We start from the raw sequence: 24629 nt of genomic DNA, 5'->3' as shown, positions 1-24629 counted from the left end.
GAATGAGACAGGGCAGGTGACAGAAGTTTGTGGAGGATAACATTTTGCGTCTTGTGATCATAATGCCATTAGTTTCCAAGATGGCGCCGGTGAGCTTTGACTTTTAGCAGGTGCAGAAAATTGTTCCAGCTTTCCCCTTAAATATACTGTTGAACTACTTTCACTGATATCTGCAGCATTTAAATTTCCACTTAACAGTGGACTTTGAAATTGTATCAATGCTCTTCAAATCTCACGATTGATGATTAAATGTGGAGCAGATAAGTGCAGTCTTTAAGGGTCAGTACTACGGTGGAAACGCGGCAGGAGGGGTGGAATTCAAACCAGGCTGAAACACCAAGGAATGTGGCCTCCTCTATCCGGCATCCTGTTGGCAAATATGCAGTCACTGGAAAATCAGACTGATGATCTTAGGGCAAGGCTGTTGTATCGGACGTAGAACTCAATGGTTTGTTCTACCGAGACTTGGCTATCAGTGGATACATGGGATGCAGCTGTCAAACCAGAAAGTTTTATAATTTTCAGAATGGATCGAACTGTGAACTTTGGAAAGAAAAAAGGTGGTGGAATGTGCTTTTTGGTAATTTTTGCTGTATTGATATGGGGATTATATTGACCTCTTATTCCCTTGGGTTGGAACACAATGATTAAATGTAGGCCATTCTAATTGCCTCAGGAGTAATCATCCATGATCCTGACTGCAATTTATATTCCACCAGTGGCTGACTATAAGAAAGTCCTTGCAACACTGCATTATGTCATTTGCAGATAAGAAACAGCCCAATTGATGCATTTCAAGTTGTAGTCGGTGACTTCAACCAGGCCTGTTTGAAGAAAACCCTGCCCAATCATCACCAGTATGTAACCTGTTGCACCAGCACTAGACCACTGCTACACTATGATAAAGATGCCTATCATTCCTTTCCTGGGCCACATTTTGGCAAGATGGATCATTTGGCTCTATTCCCACTACCTGCAGAAAGACATCCTAAAATGCAAGGGTCCAGAGATTAGGACAAGTAAGAGGTGGTCACAGGAGACCAAAGAATGATAACAGGATTGCCTTGAGTCGGTGGACTGGGCTGTGTTCAGGTACTCATCTGTGACAACACCAGGATTGTAGCAGACTTTAATAAAATAACTAGTTGAGTGAATCCCCATGAAATCATTCATGGTTTTTCCCCAATCAGAAGCCCTGGATGAACAATGAAATCTGGAATTTGCTGAGGTCCAGATCAAATTCAAGTCTGGAGATCAAGAATGCTGTAAGAGGTGCAGGTATGATTTCTGGTAAGCCATCTCATGGGGAAAGTGGAGATTTCAGACTAGATGGAAATCAATGAGGGATGCTTGACGCCAAGCCTCCAACAAAGTTAAGTCAAGTGACATGGACAGTATAGCTTCACATCCAGATGAACTCAATTCCTTCTATGCTCGTTTTGACTACCAGAACATTGAGGAGCTATCATGGATACTCACATCTCCTGATGATTCTTTGGTCTCAATATCTGAAGGTGATGTGCTGGCTGCCTTCAAGAGAGTGAATCTGAGGAAAGCCTCTGGTCCAGATGGAATATCTGTTCGAGTACTGAAGACCTGTGCCGACCAATTCACTGATATCTTCAACCTCTCACTCCGGCAGTGTGTGGTTACCTACCTGCTTCAAACTGGCTTCAATCGTACCGGTGCCCAAGAAGGATGTGTTAACCTGTCTAAATGACTATTGCCCAGTGGCACTTGCATTTACAGTGATGAAGTGTTTTGAGAGGCTGGTGTTGAAGCATATCAGCTCCTGTCTGAGTGGCATCTTGGATCCACTATTACTTGCCTTCTGGAGCAACAAATCCACTGCAGGTGCCATCTCACTGGCTTTTCACACAACCCTGGAACATCTGGACAGCAAAGGTGCATATATTAGGATGTTCTTTATCGATTACAACTCAGCATTTAAAACCATCATCCCTTCAAAACTAATCAGTAAAGGCTAAGATCTGGGCCTCAATACCCCCTCATGCAATTGGATCCTGGATTTACTTGCAGAACCCAATCAATTTGGATTGGTAAACACATATCCATAATCTCAATCAGTACAAGTGCACCACAGGATTGTGCTTAGCCCCCTTGCTCTACTCACTTTACAGCTATAACTGGGTGGCTAAGTACAGCTCCAGCACCGCATTCAAGTTTCCTGATGATGCCACTGTTGTGGGCCGTATCATAGGTGGTGATGAATTGGCATACAGGAGGGAGATTGAAAATTTGGCTGTGTTGTCAGAACAACAACCTCTCGAGACCAAGGAACTAATTGTAGACCAGGAAAGGGAAACCAGTGGTCCATGAGGCAATACTCATTGGAAAATCAGAGGTGGAGAGGGTTATGAACTTGACATTCCTGGGTGTCACTGTCTCAAGAGAAACTGTCTTGGACCCATCATGCAAATGTAATTGCAAAGAAAGCACAACAGTGCCTGTGCTCCCTCAGGTGTCTGTGGAGGTTCAGCATGACCTCAAAGACCTTGTCAAACTTCTATAGAAGTGTAATGGAATGTGTATTGACTGGCTGCATCATGGCCTGTTATGGGAACACCAATGATTTTGAACAGAAAGTTCTACAAAAGTTAGTGGAATCGGCCCAGTCCATCACGGGTAAAATCCTCCTAACCATTGAGCACATCCATGTGAAATGCTGTCATAGGAAAGCAGCATCTATCATCAAAGATCCTCACCACCCAGACCATGGTCTTTTCTAGCTGCTGCCATCAGGCAGAAGGTACAAGTGTCTCAGGACTCACACCACCAGGTTCAAGAACAGTTACTATTCCTCAATCATCAGGCTCTTGGACGAAAGAGGATAACCACACATATCTATTGAGATGTTCCCACAATGAGTGATCTCACTTTAAAGACTCTTTATCTCATTATTTCATGCTCTTTAGTTATTGCTATGTATTTATTTATGGCTGCATTTCAACAGGTTGTGTCTTCTATACTTTTGTTCTTTCATTGATGCTGTTTACAGTTACTATTCCATAGCAAACAACAGGAATTCTGCAGATGCTGGAAATTCAAGTAACACACATCAAAGTTGCTGGTGAACGCAGCAGGCCAGGCAGCATCTCTAGGAAGAGGTGCAGTCGACGTTTCAGGCCGAGACCCTTCGTCAAGACTATTCCATAGATTTGTTGAGTATGCCAACAGGAGAAAGAATCTCAGGGTTGTATGTGGTGACCTATATGTAAACTGAAATATTATTTTGAACTTTGAGTAAATATGGAAAAAATAGGTTTGGTTCACACATTGAGATTCTAAATTGGAGGAAGGCCAATTTTGCTGGTGTCAGAAAGGATCTGGCAAGTATGGATTGAGATGGGCTGTTTTCTGGCAAACGTGTACAGTACTTGGTAAGTGGGAGGCCTTCAAACGTCAAATTTTGAAAGTAAAGTCTTGTATGTGCCTGTCAGAATTAAAGGTAAATATGATCAGTTTAGGAACCCTTGGTTTGCAGGAGATTTTGAGGACCTGGTTAAGGGAAAAAAGGTGCATAGCAAGTATAGGCAGATAAGAACAATTGAGGTGCTTATGGAGTATATGAAATGCAAGAGAACACTTAAGAAATCAAGAGAGATGAGACTGCCCTAGTAGACAAGGTGAAGGACCAGAATTAAAGAATCTTTAGGCATTCTACAGATATGTTTAGAGCAAAAGGATTGTAAGGGACCAAATTGGTCCTCTGGAAGATCAGAATGGTAATAACTGCATGGAGCCAAAAGAGATGGCAGAGATCTTAAATGAATTTTTGTATCTCTATTTACTCAGGAGACCGACATAGCATCTATAGAAGTCAGGCAAAGCAGCATTGATATCTTGGACCCTATACAGGTTACAGAGAAGGAGGAGGTGTTTGCTATTTTGAGGCAAAGTAGGGTAGATAAATCCCCAGGGCCTAACAAGGTATTCTCTCAGACCCTGTAAGAGGCTAGTGCAGACATTGCAGGGGCCTTAGCAGAGATATTTAAATCATCCTTTTCGACAAATAAGATACCAGAAGTCTGGGGGATTGCTAATGTTGTTCAGCTGTTTAAGAAAGGTTATAAAAGCAAACCAGGAAATTATAGGCTGGTGAGCCTGACATCAGTAGTAGGAAAATTATTGGAAGATATCCCAAGGGACCAGATATGAGTATTTGGATGGACATGGTCTGACTAAGGGCTTCATGCTTGGTAAGCTGTGTCTAACCAATCTTGTAGAGGTTTTCAAGGAAAATACCAGAAAATTTGATGAAGGAAAGGCAGTAGATGTTGTCTACATGGACTTTAGTAAGGCTTTTGACAAGGTCCTGCATGGGAGGTTGGTCAAGAAGGTTCAGTCACTTGACATTCAAGGTGAGGTAGTAAATGGGATTATATATTGGCTTTGTGGGAGAAGCCAGAGAGTGGTAGCAGATGGTTGCCTCTCTGAGTGGAGGCCTGTGACAAGTGGAATGCCACAGGGATTGGTGCTGGGTCCGTTGCGGTTTGTCATCTATATCAGTGATCTGATTTATAATGTGGTTAACTGGATCAGCAAATTGCTGATAACCCCATGATTGGGGGGTGTAGTAGACAGTGAGGATGACTATGAGAACTTGCAGCAGAATCTGGACTAGCTGAAAAAATGGCAAATAGAATTGAATGCAGACAAGTGTGAGCTGTTGCACTTTGATAGGACCAACCAGGATAGGTCTTAAACAGTGAATGGTAGGGAACTGAGGAGTGCTATCAAACAAAGTGATCTGGGAATACCGGTCCATAATTAGTTGAAAGTGGTGTCACAGGTTGATAGGGCTGTAGCAAAATTATTTGGCACATTTGATGCTCTGGCAATAATCTTTGTATCATCAATGGGGATGGGAGAGGTTCTGGAGGATTGGAGGGTTGCAGATGTTGTTCCCTTATTCAAGAAAGGGAGTAGAGATAGCCCAGGAAATTATAGACCAGTGAGCCTTACTTCAGTGGTTGCTAAGTTGATGGAGAAGATCCTGAGAGGCAGGATTTATGAACATTTGGAGACGCATAATATGATTAGGAATAGTCAGCATGGCTTTCTCAAAGATTGGTCGTGCTTTACGAGCCTGATTGAATTTTCTTGAGGATGTGACTAAACACATTGAAGGTAGAACAGTAGATGTAGTGTATATGGATTTATTGTAGTCAAGCAGCATAACTTGGAAAAATACTTGTTGCATAAGAATCATCCTTTAGTTAGCTATCAGTTGCTAGAAAGGCATCAAGTTCATAATAGCTGTGGTCATTGGAGAGCAACTGCCACTACTTGCCCTACTCTGAGCTTCAAAATGTAATTGCAGTAGGTGGGATATTTCAAGGAGAGAATTATCTTCGTTGATTGATATTTCATTGATGTTCTCACATGTTGTACCTGCAGCTCAGTGAGGTGCAACATGTGAGACATCTGAGACAAGTTGCTGTCTGAATATCATTGATGGATGTGGCTTCCTCTGGTGAGCTCTTTTCTTCCTACTATTCCTGGAGATCTCTTTTTTTTTCTCTGTTCTCAGTGCCATCTGGGCATTTTTCCCACACATGCTGTACTCTGAAGGGAACAGCAAAGAATGATATTTTTCTCGGAAAAATTGACTAATTCTTCAGCTTTGACATCACCAAATAATCTTTTACCATCTGCCACATGACTTTCAGCAGACCTTTGTAACTTGAAATAGCTGTGGAGACACTTCCCTGTTGCTGAGCGCATGCTTCACCTTGGTGATATAAGAAAGAGCAATGGCTATTGTTTTGAATTCCACCCTAACAGTGCTGATGTCAATTTGCAATTCATGCCCATCAATATTGTCAGCTACCTGTCTAGATTTTGTTGAGAAAGCTTCCTTTTGCGAACATTAACACCCACACCAATGTAAGTTGCCCCATTACTTTTATGTGTGATGCTATTGTAATTCTGAAGTGCTTGTCTCTGCTTTTGTCCTATTTATTGCATCATCCTTACCTAGTTCTGTGATTATTTTTGTTCAATGCTAGTGTTTTTCTTGTTTCCATGAAAACTTTACCAGTATTAGGTTCCCAGTAATATTCCTCTCCATGCCAGTTTTTAAGAAGTTTGAGTACCGCACACTCAGACAGATAATTTCCATGGAATATAGAACAGCACAGGAACACAATCTAGGGACACATTCAGCCCACAATGTTGTGTTGAACCAGTTAAAAAGCAAATCGAAAGCACCCAAACATTTATCCCTCTGAGCTACACCATTACCATATCCCTCCTCCTCCCCTGTATTTGCCTGTATGAACATCACTTAAATCCTCTAATATATTTGCCTCTATCAACATACCAAGCTGCTCATTCCAGGCAATCACCATTCTGAGTTTAAAACACTTACCCCTCACATCCCTTTTGAACCTATCACCTCTATCCTTCAATGCATGCCCTCTGGCTTAAGAATTTCAACCTTGGGGAACAGATGCTCTCTGTTCACTTTACCTATGTCTCTCATAATCTTATGAACTTCTATCAAATCTCCCCTCAGCCAGAGAAAACAATCCAAGTTTATCCAGGCTCGTGATAGCACATGCTCTCTAAACCAGATAGCATTCTGATGAACCTCTTCTGCACCCTTTCCAAAACCTCAACACCCTTTCTAGAGTGGGGAGACCAGAACTGCATGCAGTACTCCAATGTGGCCAAACCAGTGTTTTATAAAGTTGCAACATAATCTCCTGACTTTTGAACCCAATGCCTCGACTAATAAAAACAAGCATTCCATGAGCCGCCTTAACCACTCTATCGACTTGTGTAGCCACTTTCAAGGAGCTATGAATTTGAATCTCAAGATCTGTCTGCTAAGCAACAATGTTAAGAATCTTGTCCATAAGTGTGCTGCCTCCTTGAATTTGCTCTATCAAGGTGCAACACCTCAGATTTACCTGGGTTAAGCTCCATCTGCCATTTCTCAGCCCATATCTGCAACCGATCTATATTGTGCTAAGTTCTTTCCCAGTCTTCTACACTATAGACCATAAGTAGACAAAGTAGGCCGTATGTAAGCAAAAGTAGGCCGTTCAGCCCATTGAGTCTGTTCTGCTATTCAGTCATGGGCTGATCCAATTCTTTCAGTCATCCCCACTCCCCTGCCTTCACCCCATACCCTTTGATGCCCTGGCTAATCAAGAACCTATCTATCTCTGCCTTAAATACACCCAATGACTTGGCCTCCACAGCTGCTTGTGGCAACAATTTCCACAGACTTGCCACACTCTGACTAAAGTAATTTCTCCACACCTCTGTTCTAAATGGATGTTTTTCAATCCTGAAGTTGTGCCCTCTTGCCCTAGACTCCCCTACCATGGGAAATAACTTTGCCATATCTAATCTGTTCAGGCCTTTTAACATTAAGAATGTTTCAATGAGATGGCCCCTCATTTTCCTGACCTGCAGAAAGAGCTGCCAGACGTTCCTCATACAGTAACCCTTTCATTCCTGGAATCATTCTTGTGAATCTTCTCTGAACCCTCTCCAGTGTCATTATATCCTTTCTATCCAGACCTCCACCAATCTTGGTATCATCTGCAAGTTTACTAACCAACCCATCTACTTTTTCATCTGGGTCATTTATATACATCACGAACAGCAGAGTTCCCAGCACAGATTCCTGCAGAACTCCTCTAATTACAGACATCCAGCTTGAATAAGTCCCTTCCACCACTACCCTTTGTCTTCTATGCACAAGCCAGTTCTGAATCCAAACAGCCAATTCCCCACGGACCCCGTGCATCTTAATCTTCCAGATAATGAGGGACTTTGTCAAAAGACTCACATCCATGTAGTCAACATCCACTGATCTACTTTCATAAATCTCTCTTGTCACCTGGTCAAAAAAACTCAATCAAGTTTGTAAGACATGACCTGTCCTGCACAATGCCATGTTGGCTTTCCCTAATTGGGCCTTGGATTTCCAAATGCTCAAGTGTCCTAACCTAAAGAATTTTCTCTAGCAATTTCCCTCCAACTGACAAAAGACTTGTCAATCTTTAGTTCCCAAGATTTTCCCTTGTTCCTTTCCTAAATAGAGATACAACACACTCATCAGACCTCCAGGACCTCGCCTGTGGGTAGAGAGGATATGAAGGTACTGGTCAAGGCCCCAGCCATCTCACCTCTTACCTCCTTCAATAGCCTGGGGTAAACTCCATCAGGCCCTGGGGACTAATCCACCTTAATACTCATTAGGAAGCCCACTACTTCCTCCTCCTTGATCTCTTAAATATCCTAACGTATTTATGCACTCAGCGTTGATTACCTGGTCCTCCATATCCTTTCCCTTGATAAATACTGAGGCAAAGTACTCATTAAATACCTCACTCATATTCTCTGCATCCAAGCAAATGTTCCTCCCTTATCCTTGAGTAGTCCCACACTATCCCTAGTTATCCTTTTGTTCTTGATTTACGTATAGAATGCATTGGGATCCACCTTAATCCTGCTTGCCAAGGATTTTAAATGACTCCTCCTGGCTTTCCTAATTCCCATCTTTAGTTCTTTTCTGGCTGCTTTATACCCCTCATGTACTTTGTTTGATCCTAACTTCCGAAGCTTTACATACTATCCATGTGCCATGGATATGACACTCGTGGTGCAATATAAGTTTCAAAACTAAACACAAATAAGTGGGAGCTTAAAGCTCCACATAATGACACTGAAGAAACAGTCTCAATAGAACTAGGACACACCCTTGCCATGGTCTTTGCTTGAAGGGACTTTCTCATGCCATACTAATGACAACCTCCGAATAGATTGCAGACTGCACTAACCCATATCAAAGTTCAAAATCTATGCTAAAATTAAGAGGGAGAGCTTTTTTGCGGCACTCAGTTGTTGAACTGCTCATCCAACGGGTACCTCAGTGATGATGCTGCTGGTAGCAATCCGTAAGCTTTCAGCAATTGGAATAATCAGGATTGGAGTGGCTGATTACTCAAGGGGAGAGTCTAGGAGCTCGGAGGACAGAAGCAAACACATGCCCACCAACAAATAGACTAATGATAGAGTTTTCTAGGACTAACGTTGTTCCTACATCTGTCTGGTAAGCAATGTGTCTGATATGTGAAATTTTACAATGTATGGTTTGCTCATTCACGTGGAGATCAAGCTGCTGGTAATGCTTAGCATGCTGGACTTTGGATCATTTCAGACAGCTGCAGCGCATCTCAAACTGATGATCACCACGGCATCAAAGATAGCTAAGAGTGTCTTGTTAACCTTTCATCTTGTTTTTTTTTATTTCATTGAGTGGAAATTATCATATTGGCTGCTGGATTTTGCTAGAAACATGGACAGTTGCATTTTTAATAATCCAAACCTTTATATTTATGGAATTAGTTTCCATTCCATAAGTGCACAGCCAGGAAGAGTTTCTTGTTGGTGAATGTCCTGTTTCCTGGCAGCGTCCAGGACATAGTGGTCCTGAGAGAGTTTTCAGTACCAAGACTGCCTTGCTCTGAAGGATGGATCATGGAGAACTTCTGCACTTTCAGGTCAGTGTATTAGTTGAACACCAATATAATTATAGCTACTAAAGTACCAGGATACCAACGGAAAGCAGTCTCCTCAAGATGAAATTCTATGTTCTGCAAAAATCTGAGAGGCCTTGAGAGGTGATGGCAGAAGTCGGGTGGTATTTCAGCACATGTTCAGAGGGGGTTATTCACTATCAGGCATCATAATCTTTGCTCTTCATCATGATCATCTCCTTTTTCTGCCAGCAGAAGTGGTGGGTGCAGGTTCATTTATAGAACATGGATAGGAAGAGTGTGGAGGGCTATTGTCCAGGTGCAGGTTGATAGGACTAGGCAGAGAAATAGCTTGGCATAGACCAAAATGGACCAAAGGGTATGTTTCTGTGCTGTAGTGCTTAATGATTCGGTGGCTCTATTTGTTCTCCTTTTTCATTCTTCGTGGTTGTTTATTTCTTTGCTTTTGAGTCCAGATGCCATCCTTCAATGTTTTAGACAAAATGGAATTGAAGTACTGAGTAATCTTTGTCGTCATCATCCTATCTTTCCAAAGGCTTGATTGCTCTGTCAGAGATATAATTGTTAAGATATAAATGACAGGATAAAGATGGGTGGAGTGTATAGATTGAGCAACTGTTTTATGTGTGTGTATGGCTGGATAAGTTTACTTCTATAAGTAAGTAGTGAATTTAATGGCCTGCTGCTCACCCGAGTATGTCTTGAACTCATGAAATACATTCTAACATATCTTCCTTATGTAGCAATACTCATTCTCGGAGGAGATGGTCTCCAAACTTTTCTGTTGTCCCCTATGAGACCCAGGCTACCCTCCTGGTATATATCTCCTGTGGATAACTATATCTCTGTCTGTGTATTTGGGAGCTAGCTTCACCACGGCAGCCATAGTATGTGTTGCTGCATTTGACTTCCAAGTGGATATGCCTTCTAAGTGTTGACTACCTTTTCTGATTGCTGAAATGAAAAGGTTGGTAGCTGTGGTGACCTTTGCATAAATCTTTAATTTCTACTTGCTTGTTATACATCTTAACGTGCTTACATTCTTATTTTTTTACTACTTTGTTTTCTCTTAAGGCAATCCATTTTGGTGGTAGTACTATATATAACTATAATAGTGTACCTAAAAATGTGCAAATCAATTTCCAGGCACTCCTTACCCCGCCTCCCCCCCCACCCCGCCAACTTAGTTGCTGCAATTGTAGCAAACCGCAAAATGATAAATTCTCTAGTCTGTGCATATAACTGAAAATGCTGGACCCTTCATAGTGCATTATAAGTCATCAAAAACTGAAGATGAGATTGAGATAGAAATCTTCAAACTCTTCATTGCTATATTTCCCAGTGGCGCATTGTGATATCATTTTAGAATCTGTCAATCTGTCCAGCTTAACGGTGGGGGGGGTATGGGGGGGAGAAATACTCTTGTAATATATTATAGACATCTTGATGGATCTTTATGATGGTGATTTAGAAAAGAGAAGTGATGCATTTGAAATGTACCAATTTAGATCCATGCTATTCTTTATGTATACCAAGGACAGGACTAATGTCTGTTGAGCAGCAAATCATTCAACAAGTTGCAAACTTCAAAGAATTCAGAGACTTTGTGGCACAAGTAGCGGCAGTGCCTTGGGTACATAAGAGGGCTAGCTAGACATTATTGACAGCAGTATAATGTAGGGTGCTATGGAGAAAAAGGAAGGAAGCTGGTCAGGGTGCCTGTGGATGCAGTGTCCAGGGTTTGACCTAACTTGAAAAGAGTCAAATAAAGAAAATGCATATGCTAAAGGTAGGATTACTATTCATTGTACAAGTAATGAGAAGAGGGTAATTAGAAAACTAACCACATAGATGGAACAAAATAAAAACAGGAATGTATGATGCATACTTAAATGTAAGCCTACTGTACTGGGTGAAGAATAAATATAGTTCAGTAAGAAAAGTGGAGTTCTGGCGCAGATTTAACAGGATAGAAATATTATCCACAAATCAATGAACTTAGAAGAACAAAATCTTAAAATGTAAGAGGAATATACCACAAATTAGTCCCAGGAAAGGTGATGGATTAGAGTTCCACTTAAAAGCTCAAATAGATATAAGTAGACAATAAATTTAGAAATGGCTGTTGTAAAATAAAAACAAATACACAGAATGTTGAGGGAAATTTAAAAATAAAATTAGAATGTTAAATAAAAATGTTAAGAGTTAGATGATTTTAGATAACAGTAAAAAAAAAGGCAGCAACTCGCAGCAGTTTGGAGCATTGAGCAGTGGCCAATCAACATTCGGGAAAGTTACAGTGGTCAAGTCACCGGCACTGAATATGCCTCTGTGACTCAGAAGGGAAGTGTGGAGAAGAGCCACACTATGGTGATGGGGGATTTGTAAGGGGAACAGAAAGGAAGTTTTGTGGAGAAGAATAGGATTCCCAGATGGTAAGTTGCCTCCTGGGTGCCAGAGTCTGGACATCTCTGATCGAGTCCTCAGCATTCTTCAGTGGGAGAGTGGACAGCCAGAGACTGTGGTCCATGTAGGTACCAATGACATTGGTAGGAAGAGTGACAAGGTTCTGCAAAGTGAGTTCAAGGAGTTGGGTGCTAAGTTAAAGGATAGGGCCTCCAGGGTTGTGATCTCAGGATTGCCACCTGTTCCACAAGCTAGTGAGGCCAGAGCTAGGAAGATTATACAGTTTAATACATGGCTAAGGAGTTGGTGCAGGAGAGAGGACATAAGAATTTTGGATCATTGGGCTCTCTTTCAGGAAAGGGGGTACCTGCACTGATGAGATGGTTTGCACCTGAACTTGAAGGGGGCTAATATCCTGGTGCAAAAATTTGCTAGTGCTGCACAGTTGGTGATAGTGGCAGTGGGGGGAATTAAACTGGAGTTGCAGGGGGATGAGAGCCAGGGTACCAGAACAGTTAGTGGAGAGCGGTTGTGGAGACATGTTGTTAAGACCACAGACAAAGTCAGGAATCAGAAGGTTGAGCATGGTGCGACTAGTGTCCTGAGCTGTGGATATTTCAATGAAGGAATTATTGTAGGAAAGGCAGATGAGCTCAGAGCATCGATAAACACCTGGAATTGTATATTATAGCCATCAGTGAGACTTTGTTGCAGGATTGACTGTTCAATATTCCAGGGTTCTGTTGCCTTAGATGCGGCAGAGTGGGAGGGTTAAAGGAGGAGGGGTGGTATTACTCGATAAGGAAAATGTCACAGCAGTGATCAGTTGGGATAGACTGGAGAACTCTAGTGGGGCCTTCTAGTGGAACTGAGTAAAAAGAAATCTATGACTATGCTAATGAGGCTATACTACTGACTACCCTACAGTCTGTGGGATTTAGAGGAACAAATTTGTAGAGAGATCGCAGACTGTTGAAAGAAGCATCAGGTTGTTATATTAAGTGATTTTAACTTTCCTCCTATTGACTGGAACTCCCCTCCACAATCTGGATCAACACAATGACGTCATGTGGAGGCTTCTGTCCTTCAAGGACTCCATCAAGCGATGACAGCTCAGGGCCACCCACCGATTTTGGAACTGCTGTGGACAAGATGCCAGACGAAGATTAATCCAACCCCGGCTCCTGAATGGAGACCCTCCATGTGGTCCAACCATGCCCTCTCACCAAAGTCCAAGACAGCTTTGCCATGGTCCAAGATGGCTTTGCCATGGTCCATTGATGCAACCATGAGCTGCAGGAGTGGCTTGACAAAAACCAAAAGTGTGAAGAGAAATACACCTGCCATTCAAAACAACAACTACTGGGACTCCCGTACTGTAAAAGGATGAAGTTTATCAAATGTGTTTAGGAAAGTTTTTTTTAATCAGTACAAAACTCCCAATGAGAGAGCGCATGATACTTGATCTGCTATTAGTGAATGAGACAGGGCAGGTGACAGAAGTTTGTGTAGGGGAACACTTTGCATCCATGATCACAATGCCATTAGTTTCAAAGTAAATATGCAAAAAGATGGGTCTGGTCTGCGGATTTAGATTCGAAAGTGAAGAAAGGCCAATTTTGATGGAATCAGAAAGCATCTGGCAAGTGTGGATTGTGACAGACTGTTTTCTGGTAAAGGTGTACTAGCTAAGTGGGAGGCCTTCAGAAGTTAAATTTCGAGAGTGCAAAACATGCATGTGCCTGTCAGAATAAAAGGTAAAGATAACAGTTGTAAGTAACGTTGGTTTTCAAGAGATATTGAAGCCCTGGTTATGGAAAAAATAGGTGGTTCATAGCAGGTAGAGGCAGGTGGGAACAAATGAGCTTATGTAGTATATGAAATGGAAGAGAACACTTGGAAAAGAAATCAGAAGGGCTAAAAGAAGGAATGAGGTTGCCTTAGCAGTCCAGGTGAAAGAGAATCTTAGGGCACTCTAGAGATGTATTAAGAGCAAAAAGATTGCAAGGGTTAAAATTCTTCCTCTGGAAGATCAGAGTGGTAATCCATGTGTGGAGCCAATTGAGATGGAGGAGTTCTTAAATAGATTTTTTTTTGCATTTGTATTCACTTAGGAGACAGACACAGTCTATAGAGTTAAGGCATAGCGGCATCAACTTCATGGACTTTATACAGATTTACAGAGGAGGTGTTTGCTGATGAGGCTAATTAGGATGGATAAATCCCCAGGGCCTGACAAGATTTTCCCTCGGACCCTGCAGGTGGCGAGTGCAGAAAATGTCAGATCACTGCTGTTTAGCAGTTGTGGGAAAGTTATTGGAAGCTATTCTGAGGGACCAGAAATATAAGAATTTGGGTAGACATAGATTGATTAAGGATAGTCAGCGTGGCTTTGTGCATTGTGTCTAACTAAACTTGTAGACCTTTTCAAAAAAGTTACTAAGAAAGTTGATGAAGGCAAGGAAGTGGACATAGCCTACATGGACTTCAGCAAGGCATTTGACAAAGTCCTGACTGGGAAGTTGGTCAAGAAAGCTCAGTCCCTCGGTATTCATGATCAGGTGGTAAAATGGATTAGACATTGGCTTTGTGGGAGAATCAGAGTGGTATTAAATAGTTGCCTCTCTGACTGGAGGCCTGTGACTAGTGGAGTGCCCAGGAATTGATGCTTGGTCTGTTGTTGTTGGTCATCTATATCAATGACATGGATGATAATGTGGTAAATTGGATCAGCAAATTTGCAGCTGAAACCATGATTGGGGGTATTGTGGACAGTAAGGAAGACTATCATAGCTTGCAACAAGATCTGGACCATTTGGACAACAGGCTGAAAAATGGAAGGTGGAATTAATACAGACAAGTGTGAAGTGTTGCGCTGTGGTAGGAACAACCAATGTAGGTTTTACACAGTGAACAGTAGGGCACTGACGAGTGTGGTAGATCAAAGGGATCTGGGAATACAGGTCCATAAATCATTGGAAGTGGCACCACAGGTTGATAGGGTCATAAAGAAAGCTTTTGGAATATTGACCTTCATAAAGCAAAGTACTGAGTACAGGAGGTGGGATGTTATGTTGAAGTTGTATAAAAGATTGGTGAGACTTAGTTTGGAGTATTGTGCACAGTTTTGGTCACCTACTTACAGGAAAGATGTAAATAAAATTAAAGGAATACAGAGAAAATTTACAAGGATGTTGCTGGGTCCGGAGGACCTGAGTTAAAAGGAAAGATTGAATCAGTTAGGATTTTATTCCTTGCAGCGTAGAAGTTTGAGAGGAGATTTGATAGAGGAGTGCAAAGTTATGAGGGGTATAGACGGGGTAAATGCAAGCTGGCTTTCTCTACTGAAGTTGGGTGGAACTACTACTAGAGGTCATGGGTTATGGGTGAAAGGTGAGAATTATGAGGGGAAACTTCTTCACTCAGAGGGTCGTGAGAGCATGGAAAGTGCTACCAGTGCAAGTGGTACATGCGAGGTTGATTTTAATGTTTAAGAGAATTTTGGATAGGTACATGGATAGCAGGGCTGTGGTCCTGGTGTAGGTCGATGAGATTAGGCAGTTTAAATGGATAGGTACTGACTTGTTGGCCGAAGGGCCTGTTTCTGTGCTGTACTTTTCATTGACTCGAACTTGAATTATCAATGATTTTTTAAGCACATAAATAGAAAATAATGCAATTATTGTGGGAACATTTAAAGGAGGAAATCAAATTATGGAGATATATTGATTCCTATACATAAACTTGATGGCGAAAGCGCATCTGTAGGTCTGTTGGAGGAAGATACAAATTGTTAGAAATAGATGAGAAAAAAAATTTGTTCTGAAAGCAATTGACAGACTTTATGCTGAAAAGTAATTAGGTTCATGGGATTGCATCCGACGATGTTGGGGAAAAAAAAACAGTAATGGTCCAATTGCACAATATTTTTTATCGTCAGAACTGTGGGTCATATCTTTGAACTTTAGTGTACCTAACATGCCTTAAGAAAGGAATACAAACAGAATAACTTTAGACAGTTTGTTTATTGTTAGTTGTGTCAAATAAATAACTCTAATTGAAGATCAAATTAGGAAATGTTGAAAATGTATAGGTACCTGACATTAGCAGTAAAGGTGAGTTTTGACTGACAAGTTTAATATTGTATACCAATTGTATAGATGAATGCTTGACTGATAGGATAGCTGAAGGTTAACTTGTTTGTTAACCATGTTCTGAATATTAATAAGATGTTTCATAGGGGAAAAATGGGATTTTTGGAATTAATGGAAAAGAGCAATTCTGTTATGTTATTTGATTTAAAAACACAAGTAGGGTAAATGTTACAGCTCACTTTGGAGAAGGTTTGAGTTAGTACTGGGCCATTCTTGTTATTGGCACAATCCACTTACTTAAGTTAATTATGGAAATAACTTCCTGTCAAGATGGCACCTATGTAATATTGCTCCTTCGGTTGACATCTGGCTAGTTCATAAAACCATATATTTTACTACTTTTATATCTTTTATGTTTGTTTTCATTGTGAATGTGACTTTGGAATAGTTGGAGCCTGTGATTTGCAGTTTAGAGATTGTTTGGATTTCCAGTGCTCTGCAGTCTCTGAGAGGATTCCGGCAGGATAACACAGTGTGCATGAACTTCATGGTGAGGTGGCTGTGAGCTGATGTTTGACTCCTTTTCCTCAGTTAAAACTTGCATTGTTCACTGATTAAAGCAAGGGAGTTTGAAACAATGAGGCGAATTTGGATGGTTAGCATCTGCTGCCTGCTTTTTGATTGCTGGTGGGATCGCTCTACTACGGAGAGAGGAGACTGCTTTTTGATCTCTGGTGAGATTGCTGTGCTACAAAGAGGGAGACTGCCTTTTGATCACAGGTGGGTTCGCTCTGCAACACAGAGGAAAAGGCTTGCTGCTGTGCCCGGTTTTCTGCATTTTGGATATGAACTTGGACTATAGACTTTTTTTTCTCCAGACGTGTGGTTTTTTTATATTTGGTATTTTTCACCCAATCTTTCTTGTTTTTTTTGGTGCTGGGGGGGGGTGGAGTTTTGGGGTCAATGTACCTGATCAGTTTTCATTTGTTTTTTTGTGTGGGGAGGAGATTTTTGGGGGTTTATGATAGTGCTGCCGTTCTTTCTTGCTTTCCTGACTACCTGGAGAAGAATAATTTCAGAGTTTGATAATAAATGAACCTTTGAACTGTGGTTTAAAACATTTTTCTTGTTGAAGTATCAAGAATAATTTGAATTGTTTTACAATTGATTGAAGTGAGAAATTGTACGTATTTTAATATGGACTAGTTGTGGCAAAGACTGTGTCTTTTATATTAAAATTGGGTACATTTGTTATGCAAAACAAATCTGAAAAGAAGTATACCAAGGTGCTGAAGAGTCCTTCATCTGAAATGTTGTCTGTTTCTCTCCCTTTGATTGCTGCTTGACATGTTGAGTGCTTCCTGTATTTTCTGTGAAGTTAGGGAATGGAATTACTTTGAGTTTGTTATATCAAAGAGCTGGCACAAATGAGATTCTTACCTTCTGTCACCCTCTTTGGACCTAAATCACATGTGAAGAAATTCTGACTTTGTTTTCACAAGTTGTCAGAATGAGTAAACAATTAAATACTTTGTCCCTGAATTTTATTGTAACAAAATGATAAAAGTATAGGAAAAGCACAATTCAATTATGTAATTCAGCAGCACAATAACTTCTAATTTTTGGGCTCTATATCTAACAATAGGCTTTCCATGTCAATGCACTTACAACAATATATTGTTTTTGTTCCTGCTTTACATATTTGTGTGTCGTTTTGGTTTCTTGTTATCTCCTTCCTTCCTTCAATTATTTTTTTTTTTTTGCTTTTATTCTACTCAGTTTTTATCTTACCTTTTTCTTTCCACCTTTCTAGTTTCCCCCAGGTTTTTTTTTTCCTTTTACTTGTCTGCTTCTCCTTCATTTCTATCTTGCCCTGTATTTCGTCGTTCAATCTCTACTCCTATTTCTCTGGTAGTTATACTTCCCCAGATGTTAGTAGGTATGCATCAGGATGCTCTTTATCTACTATGACACAGCATTCAATGTAGTCATCCCCTCAAAGCTAATCAGTAAGCTCCAAGACCTTGTCTTCAATGCCTCCTTGTGTAATTGAATCCTGGATTTCCTCACTTATGGACCCAGTCAGTTCAGATGGACAACATCATGTCCTCCGTGATCTCTGTCAGCACAGGTGCACCACAAGGCTATGTGCTTAGCCCCCCGCTCTACTCAATTTACACCTCTGACTGTGGGGCTGGGCACAGCTCCAAAGTCATACTCAAGTTTGCTGATGATGCCACTGTTGTGGGCCGAATTGGAGGTGGTGATGAGTCAACGTACAGGAGGGCAATTGAAAATTTGGCTGGGTGCTGTCATGGCAACAGTCTCTCACTTGGTGTCAGCCAGACCAAGGAACTGACATCTGACAAGAGGGAAACCAGAGGTCTATGAGCTAGTCCTCATTGGAGGATCAGAGGTGGAGAAAGTTAGCAACTTTAAATTCCTGGATGTTGCTATTTCAGAGGATCTGTCCTAGACCCAGCACGTAAGTGCAATTGTGGGGGAGGGGGGGTGCGGTGGAGGGCACGATTGGGTGCCTCTGTTTCCTTGGGGTCTATGGAGACTTAGCATGACATCTAGGGCTTTGAGAAGCTTGTGTGGTTGGGGGGGCGGTGTTGACTAGCTGCATGACAGCCTTGTGTGGAGGTGCCTGTGCATTTGAACGGAGGATCCTGCAAGGGGAAGTGGATTCTGCCCGGTACACTGCAGGTGAAGCCCTCCCAACCATTGAACATACCTATAAGAAGTGCTTTTGTGGGAGAGAGACGACCATCATCAGGGATCACCACCACCCAACCCATGCTCTTTCCTCACTGCTGCCATCAGGTAAAAGGTACAAGAGCCTCAAGACCTGCACCGCCAGCCTCAAGAATAGTTGCTACCCCTCAAACATCAGACTCTTGGGCAAAAGGGGTGAACTGCGCTCACTTACCATATCCATTGACCTGTACCCACAACCAGTGATCTCACTTTAAGGACTCTTCTTCTCATTATCTCATGTCATTAATTACTATTTATTTATATTTGCATTTGCACAGTTTCTTCTGCATTTCAGTTCATCTTTCATTGATCCTGTTATGGTTACTATTCTGTAGATTTGCTGTGTATGTCAGCAGGAAAATGAATCTTAGGGTTGTGTATGGTGACGTATTTTGATAATTTTATATCATGCCCTGGTTAAGATTTCTCCTGCTTTGTTGCAGGTATTTTATTTTGGCAGTTTCTGTAAAAGCCTGTTTCAGTAGATGTGCAGGTAGAATGTTTTGTTTCGGCTAAGATAAGAAGCCCCGCTGTTGAAATTAGGAATGTTCTGTCAGCTAATCAGGATGGTGGGATCTGGAGAAAATACTAGAGAGAGCGGGGCAGGGAGAGATTTATGATGGACAGTAGTGTGATTCATGGTCTTTTGGGCAGGAGCTGCAGAGCGTGATGGGAAGGAAGATGCCGCAGAATGCTGTGGGGAGGAGAGATCCCATTGTAAGAAGTGCTTCATGCAAATGAATGGCTTCGTGGCGGGGCGGGGGGAGGAGGGCAGGAGAGAGAGAGATTGATTTGAGACGGATGTCAAAGGAAGGTCAAATTGTGGCTGGTGGTATCACGCATACTGGCTCTGTAAGTAATGGTCATACCTGGCTTTGGAAGATATTAGCTCCAATGGTAATCAGCACATTTAGACTGGTTTAACTGTAATGGGCCTTTTATTTTCCTTGTCTCTCTTAATAACCAGTTGATGAAGCAGAAATTAGTAAATATATTTTATAATTTTTTTTTATGCCATACAAGATCTGTTATTTCTTGCTGACAGATAATTGGGTATGGGCAGTATTTACACAGCATTCGCTCAATCAAGGATCCATTAATCGGAACATCTCAACTTATCTGTTTGGCTGAACTCCAAATCATACTGACCTTAAATGTATATCGTTTGTGAAAGTGAGCATTCTGCTAACAGCTTATGTGACTTAGTAGTGAGAAGCAGCTATCGAGCCAAGTTTGCATATCAGCCCAGTGAGGGGATTATATTTTCTTTGAACTTTTTTTTAATCCTCTATTGTCCTTTCATTTTTGATACTGTTTTCTTTCCATTATTCTCTCTCTTGTTGCCTTAAGTTTTTTTTGCCACTCACCTGTTTTCTTTGACTTTTGTTCATAGACTTGTCTACCCAGCGAACAAGCAAATGGAGAAGTTGCCGTGCAGGCTCATTGGTGGGTCTGGGAAGTGAAGTTGAGTGGATGAGCGAGCAGGTGAGTAGTGATAATTGAGTAGAAGAGCTGGTGTGATGACTGTGTTGTCCAGTTTCTGAGAAATGGACAATTTTATAGTTATATTGAAATTGTCCTGCAGAACCCTAAAGCTATCTTCCAGTGTCTTATAAAGAAACTTATGCAAAGAAACTTGTGGTTGTAGGCAATATCCTGGTCCATCATCAGCAGTGAAGATGATAAATAAATTGTAGGATTGAATCTGACTATTCCTGAAGTAGAGATGTAAGATTTTTCTGGGATGTTTGAACAAGCTTATGTGAACAAAACATTGGCTGTAATAGGCCTTTTTTTTTGCAGGGATGGAAAAAATAAGTGTCTTTAATCATTGATTTTTTTAATAATGCATTGTGCTGCTCACCAAAAAACCAGAAATGATAGTCAGAGAATAATACAGCATGAAAACAGGCCCTTGGTCCCAGTTATCATAGTACCCATTAAACTAGTGCTATGTGCCTGCATTTAGTCCATATTCACCAAAACTCCTATCCATGTACTTATTCTAATATCTTTTAAATTTTGTTTTTGTGCTTTGCTCAACTACTTTCTCCAAAAGCTGATTCAATGGCCATACTATCCTCTGCCTGAAGAGGTCGTCCCTCATATCCTGTTTAAATCTCACCTTAAGCATATGTCCTCTAGTTTTCGCTTCTCCTCTATATCTCTCATGATTTTGTAGACCTCTGTAAGATCATCCTTCAATCTCTTGCTTTCCAAGCAATAAAGTCCTAGTCTACCCAATCACTTCCTATATTACCTCCGTCCCCTTTCTAGATCTTTCTGTCTCTGTCTCTGGAGACAGCTTATCCACTGATGTCTACTATAAGCCTACTGACTCTCACAGCTATCTGGACTATTCCTTTTCTCACCCTATCTCTTGCAAAAACGCCATCCCCATCATCCTCAATATGGGTTCCCTCTAGGGCTGTGTGCTGAGCCCACTGCTGTATGCTGTGCTCACATGTGAGCGAGCACCCGACCGATCACGTTTTCAAATTTGCCGATGACTCCAACGGTGGTGGGGCTCATCAGTAACGATGATGAGACAACCTACAGAGAGGAGGCGGAAGAGCTCAAGGCCTGGTGCCTAGCAAATAACCTTTTCCTCAATGTCAGTGAGACAAAGAAGATGGTTATTGACTTCAGGATGTATTTGGAGTAACAATATTTTGTTTACATTTGCATACGGGAAATGACATTAAACATCTTGAATTTCTTGATTTTTTTTGTCTGAATTTTCAGTCTAGGAAATCAATTAATATACAAATGTAGTTCTAAAACCTACTAATAATGGAAGAGAAATGAAAACTACAGGTCCAAGCAAGTTTGTAAGTTTGTAATGTGCTCAATTGATACTTGTCTACAGACTGCAAGTTGAAGCTTAATATGGAAAATACTAAGCATGCATTTTATTTGATAAATAGGCATATTTTGACAAACAAGCTACTGCCACCCAACCCAGAGTTCAGGGGAAGCAGAGAATCATTTAACAAGAGAGTTCAAATTTTAATAAAAAGCAGAGGCAGGGATTGTTTACATGAATGATGGGGGAAAAGATATACAAGACAACAGGAATAATGAGAAGTTTTCAACAGAGAAAAAGTAAATTGTAAAGAGGAATGAAATTAATGCATGCAAAACAATAAGGATGTCGAGATATGATTTGTCAGAAGGGGAGCCTCAGGGAGCCAGACAGTTGCAATGAATTTGATAGCAGTTTATTGGATTTGTATTGTAAAATACACAGTACTTTTTCACAGTTTGCTACCCTGATGAGGTGTTCCCTATTCTCTCATGCAGGGAATTGAATATGAAAATTATACATTTTACAGAAAAGATGCTAAGCAATGTATTTAGAATAGTGTGATTCTGTGGAGATCCAGAACAGCTGCTCCAGCACAAGGAAGAGCAGTTATTCTGATGCATTTACTTTAAGGACATCCAGGTATGTCTCATGTGAAACAGTTGTCTAGATGTTTTGCCTGATGGCCTGAAATAGATGGGCAGTGGAAGGTGCTGTCAAGATCAAACAAGAATCTGTCAATAACTATTCTCAGTGTTTCACGTCTCTCTGAACAAACCATTTCTAAGGATACACGTGGATTGTGTCAGTTGATTTCTAGGAAAATAATAATGATTGTAGACGATGTGTATTCAAAGTGGATTGAAGCAGTTTTCAAAGTAACCGTGTTGTCAAAGTACATGTATGTCACGTATACAACCCTGCAATTTATTTTCTTGCTGCATTCACATACGAAGGAACACAATAGAATCAATGACAAAACTACACACAAGATGGGCAAACAACCAGTGTGCAAAAGACAATAAGCTGTGCAAATACAAAAAGAAAAGAAAATAATAAATAAGCAGTTAATACTCAGATGCTGTTTCCCGGTGACAGCATTCCTTGCTGATGTGATCAATGGTAGAGAGGGCTTTACCTGTGAAGAACTGGGCTGTATCCACTGCATTTTGTAGGCTTTTCCATTCAAGGGCATTGGAATTTCCATACCAGACCATGGTGCCAGTCAATATACACTCCACCACACCTCTACAGAAGTTTGTTAAAGTTATAGATAACAGGCTGAATGTTTGCAAACTATTAAGAAAATAGAGGTGCTGTTGTGCTTTCTTAGCAATGGCACTTGTGTGCTTGACCCAGGACAGATCCCCTGAAATTATAATGCTGGACAATTGTAAACACTTCAAGGTTGAGTTTACTGTCATGTGTACAAGTACATGTATGCGTAAGTGCAATGAAAAACACAGTTGTAGTGGCATCACAGGCACATACCGTTCGAGACACAGCCTTCGCATTGAAAATAACAAAATTATGCATGAAAGAACACATTTAGAACAAAAAATCCATGTGGTCATTGTGCTACTACACTGAAATAGTGATCAGTGTTATCTCCGTTACTTTAAGAAGTGAATGGTTGAAGGGAAGTAACTTTCTTTGAACCTGGCAGTGTGGGACTTCAGGTTTCTGTACCTTGTGGCCAATGGTAGCTGTGAGAAGATGGTATGGCTCAGTTGGTGGGGATTCTTAAGGATTTTTTAAATGTAAAGGCAGTCAAATACCTGATAATGTTACAGTCAGGGCAGTAATGTTTTGTCTTCAAGCATCAGTTAAAAGTAGATTAATAAGAAAAGATATTTATCAACAGGAGCATTTAAAAGAAATGATATCTTAATCATTATAAACAGCTTCTACAATGTTATCTAAGCTATTTCTTCTGTATCTCACTAAACTTTGTTTTTTCTCTTGGATACATTTAATTGGTTTAAATCATAGCTAGTTTCTCACAAACACATTGTGCACAGTGTTTCTTTTCGTAGTTCAAGTAGATCAAAAGTACTCCATGCAGGTCCACCCAAATATTTTGTACCTCAAAAATAGATCTGATGATTTTTTTTAAAAGAAAAAACTCAATTTCCAATGTAGGATATTAAAATGAGGTCCTTTAGGCTATAGAGTGTCACTTATTGACGGTTTTAGAAAAATTGAGAGTGTAGTGCAATGTTTACAAAATTAAAGGTTTCTAGGTTGTTTTGTTGCTGAGCTATGCAGAGACACAAAGATGTTTTATTATATATTTTTGATATAAAAAGATTTTTTTTGAATGATAATGAACCCCTTTTTACTGGCTGCCTCTAGAGGTGCAGCTTGTTACCCCCTCACCAGCAGCCACTGGACTCAGTGCTGAGCAGACCACCTTTCTCAGACTCTGTATATCTAGGGTAGATGTGACTTGGGTCCCGCCAAACCCGGGAGGTTGGGGTGTCTCGCCTGAATCCCGAGCTGTGTGAATACTCTGTAAATTACTGTCTCCTTACAATCACCTGTCAGCAAGAAATAACAGATCGTACACTGCATACAATTGTAAAGAAAGTATATTTATGAATGTTAACTTAACGAAACAGTAATCAGAATCAGATTTATTATCACCAGCATGTGACGTGAAACTTGTTAACTTAGCAGCAGTTCAATGCAATACATAATCTAGCAGAGAAAAAATATGATAATAATAATAAATAAACAAGTAAATCAATTACGTATATTGAATAGATTTTTTAAAGTGCAAAAACAGAAATACTGTATATTTTTTAAAAAGTGAGGTCATGTCCAAAGATTCAATATCCATTTAGGAATCAGATGGCAGAGGGGCAGAAGCTGTTCCTGAATCGCTGAGTGTGTGCCTTCAGGCTTCTGTACCTCCTACCTGATGGGAACGGTGAGAAAATGGCATGCCATGGGTGCTGGACGTCCTTAATAATGGATGCTGCCTTTCTGAGACACCGTTCCCTAAAGGTGTCCTGGGTA

The 24629-nt window shown here is 40.8% G+C and overlaps 1 protein-coding gene across 1 annotated transcript in view; it reads left to right on the top strand.

Annotated features, from left to right (window-relative positions):
• Positions 1–24629, top strand: part of nrxn1a (neurexin 1a) — a 1764001-nt gene that overhangs the window by 9874 nt on the left and 1729498 nt on the right. The window contains exon 2 of the mRNA XM_072265192.1: positions 20196–20287. The gene's annotated coding sequence lies outside the window, so the exon portion shown is untranslated. The remainder of the gene's footprint in view (positions 1–20195; positions 20288–24629) is intronic.

Source organism: Mobula birostris, chromosome 8 (assembly GCF_030028105.1).
Source record: "Mobula birostris isolate sMobBir1 chromosome 8, sMobBir1.hap1, whole genome shotgun sequence".
In the NCBI taxonomy this organism is placed as follows: domain Eukaryota; kingdom Metazoa; phylum Chordata; class Chondrichthyes; order Myliobatiformes; family Myliobatidae; genus Mobula; species Mobula birostris.
Note: the sequence above shows the minus strand (reverse complement) of the source record. Positions and strands in the feature narration are given on the sequence as shown.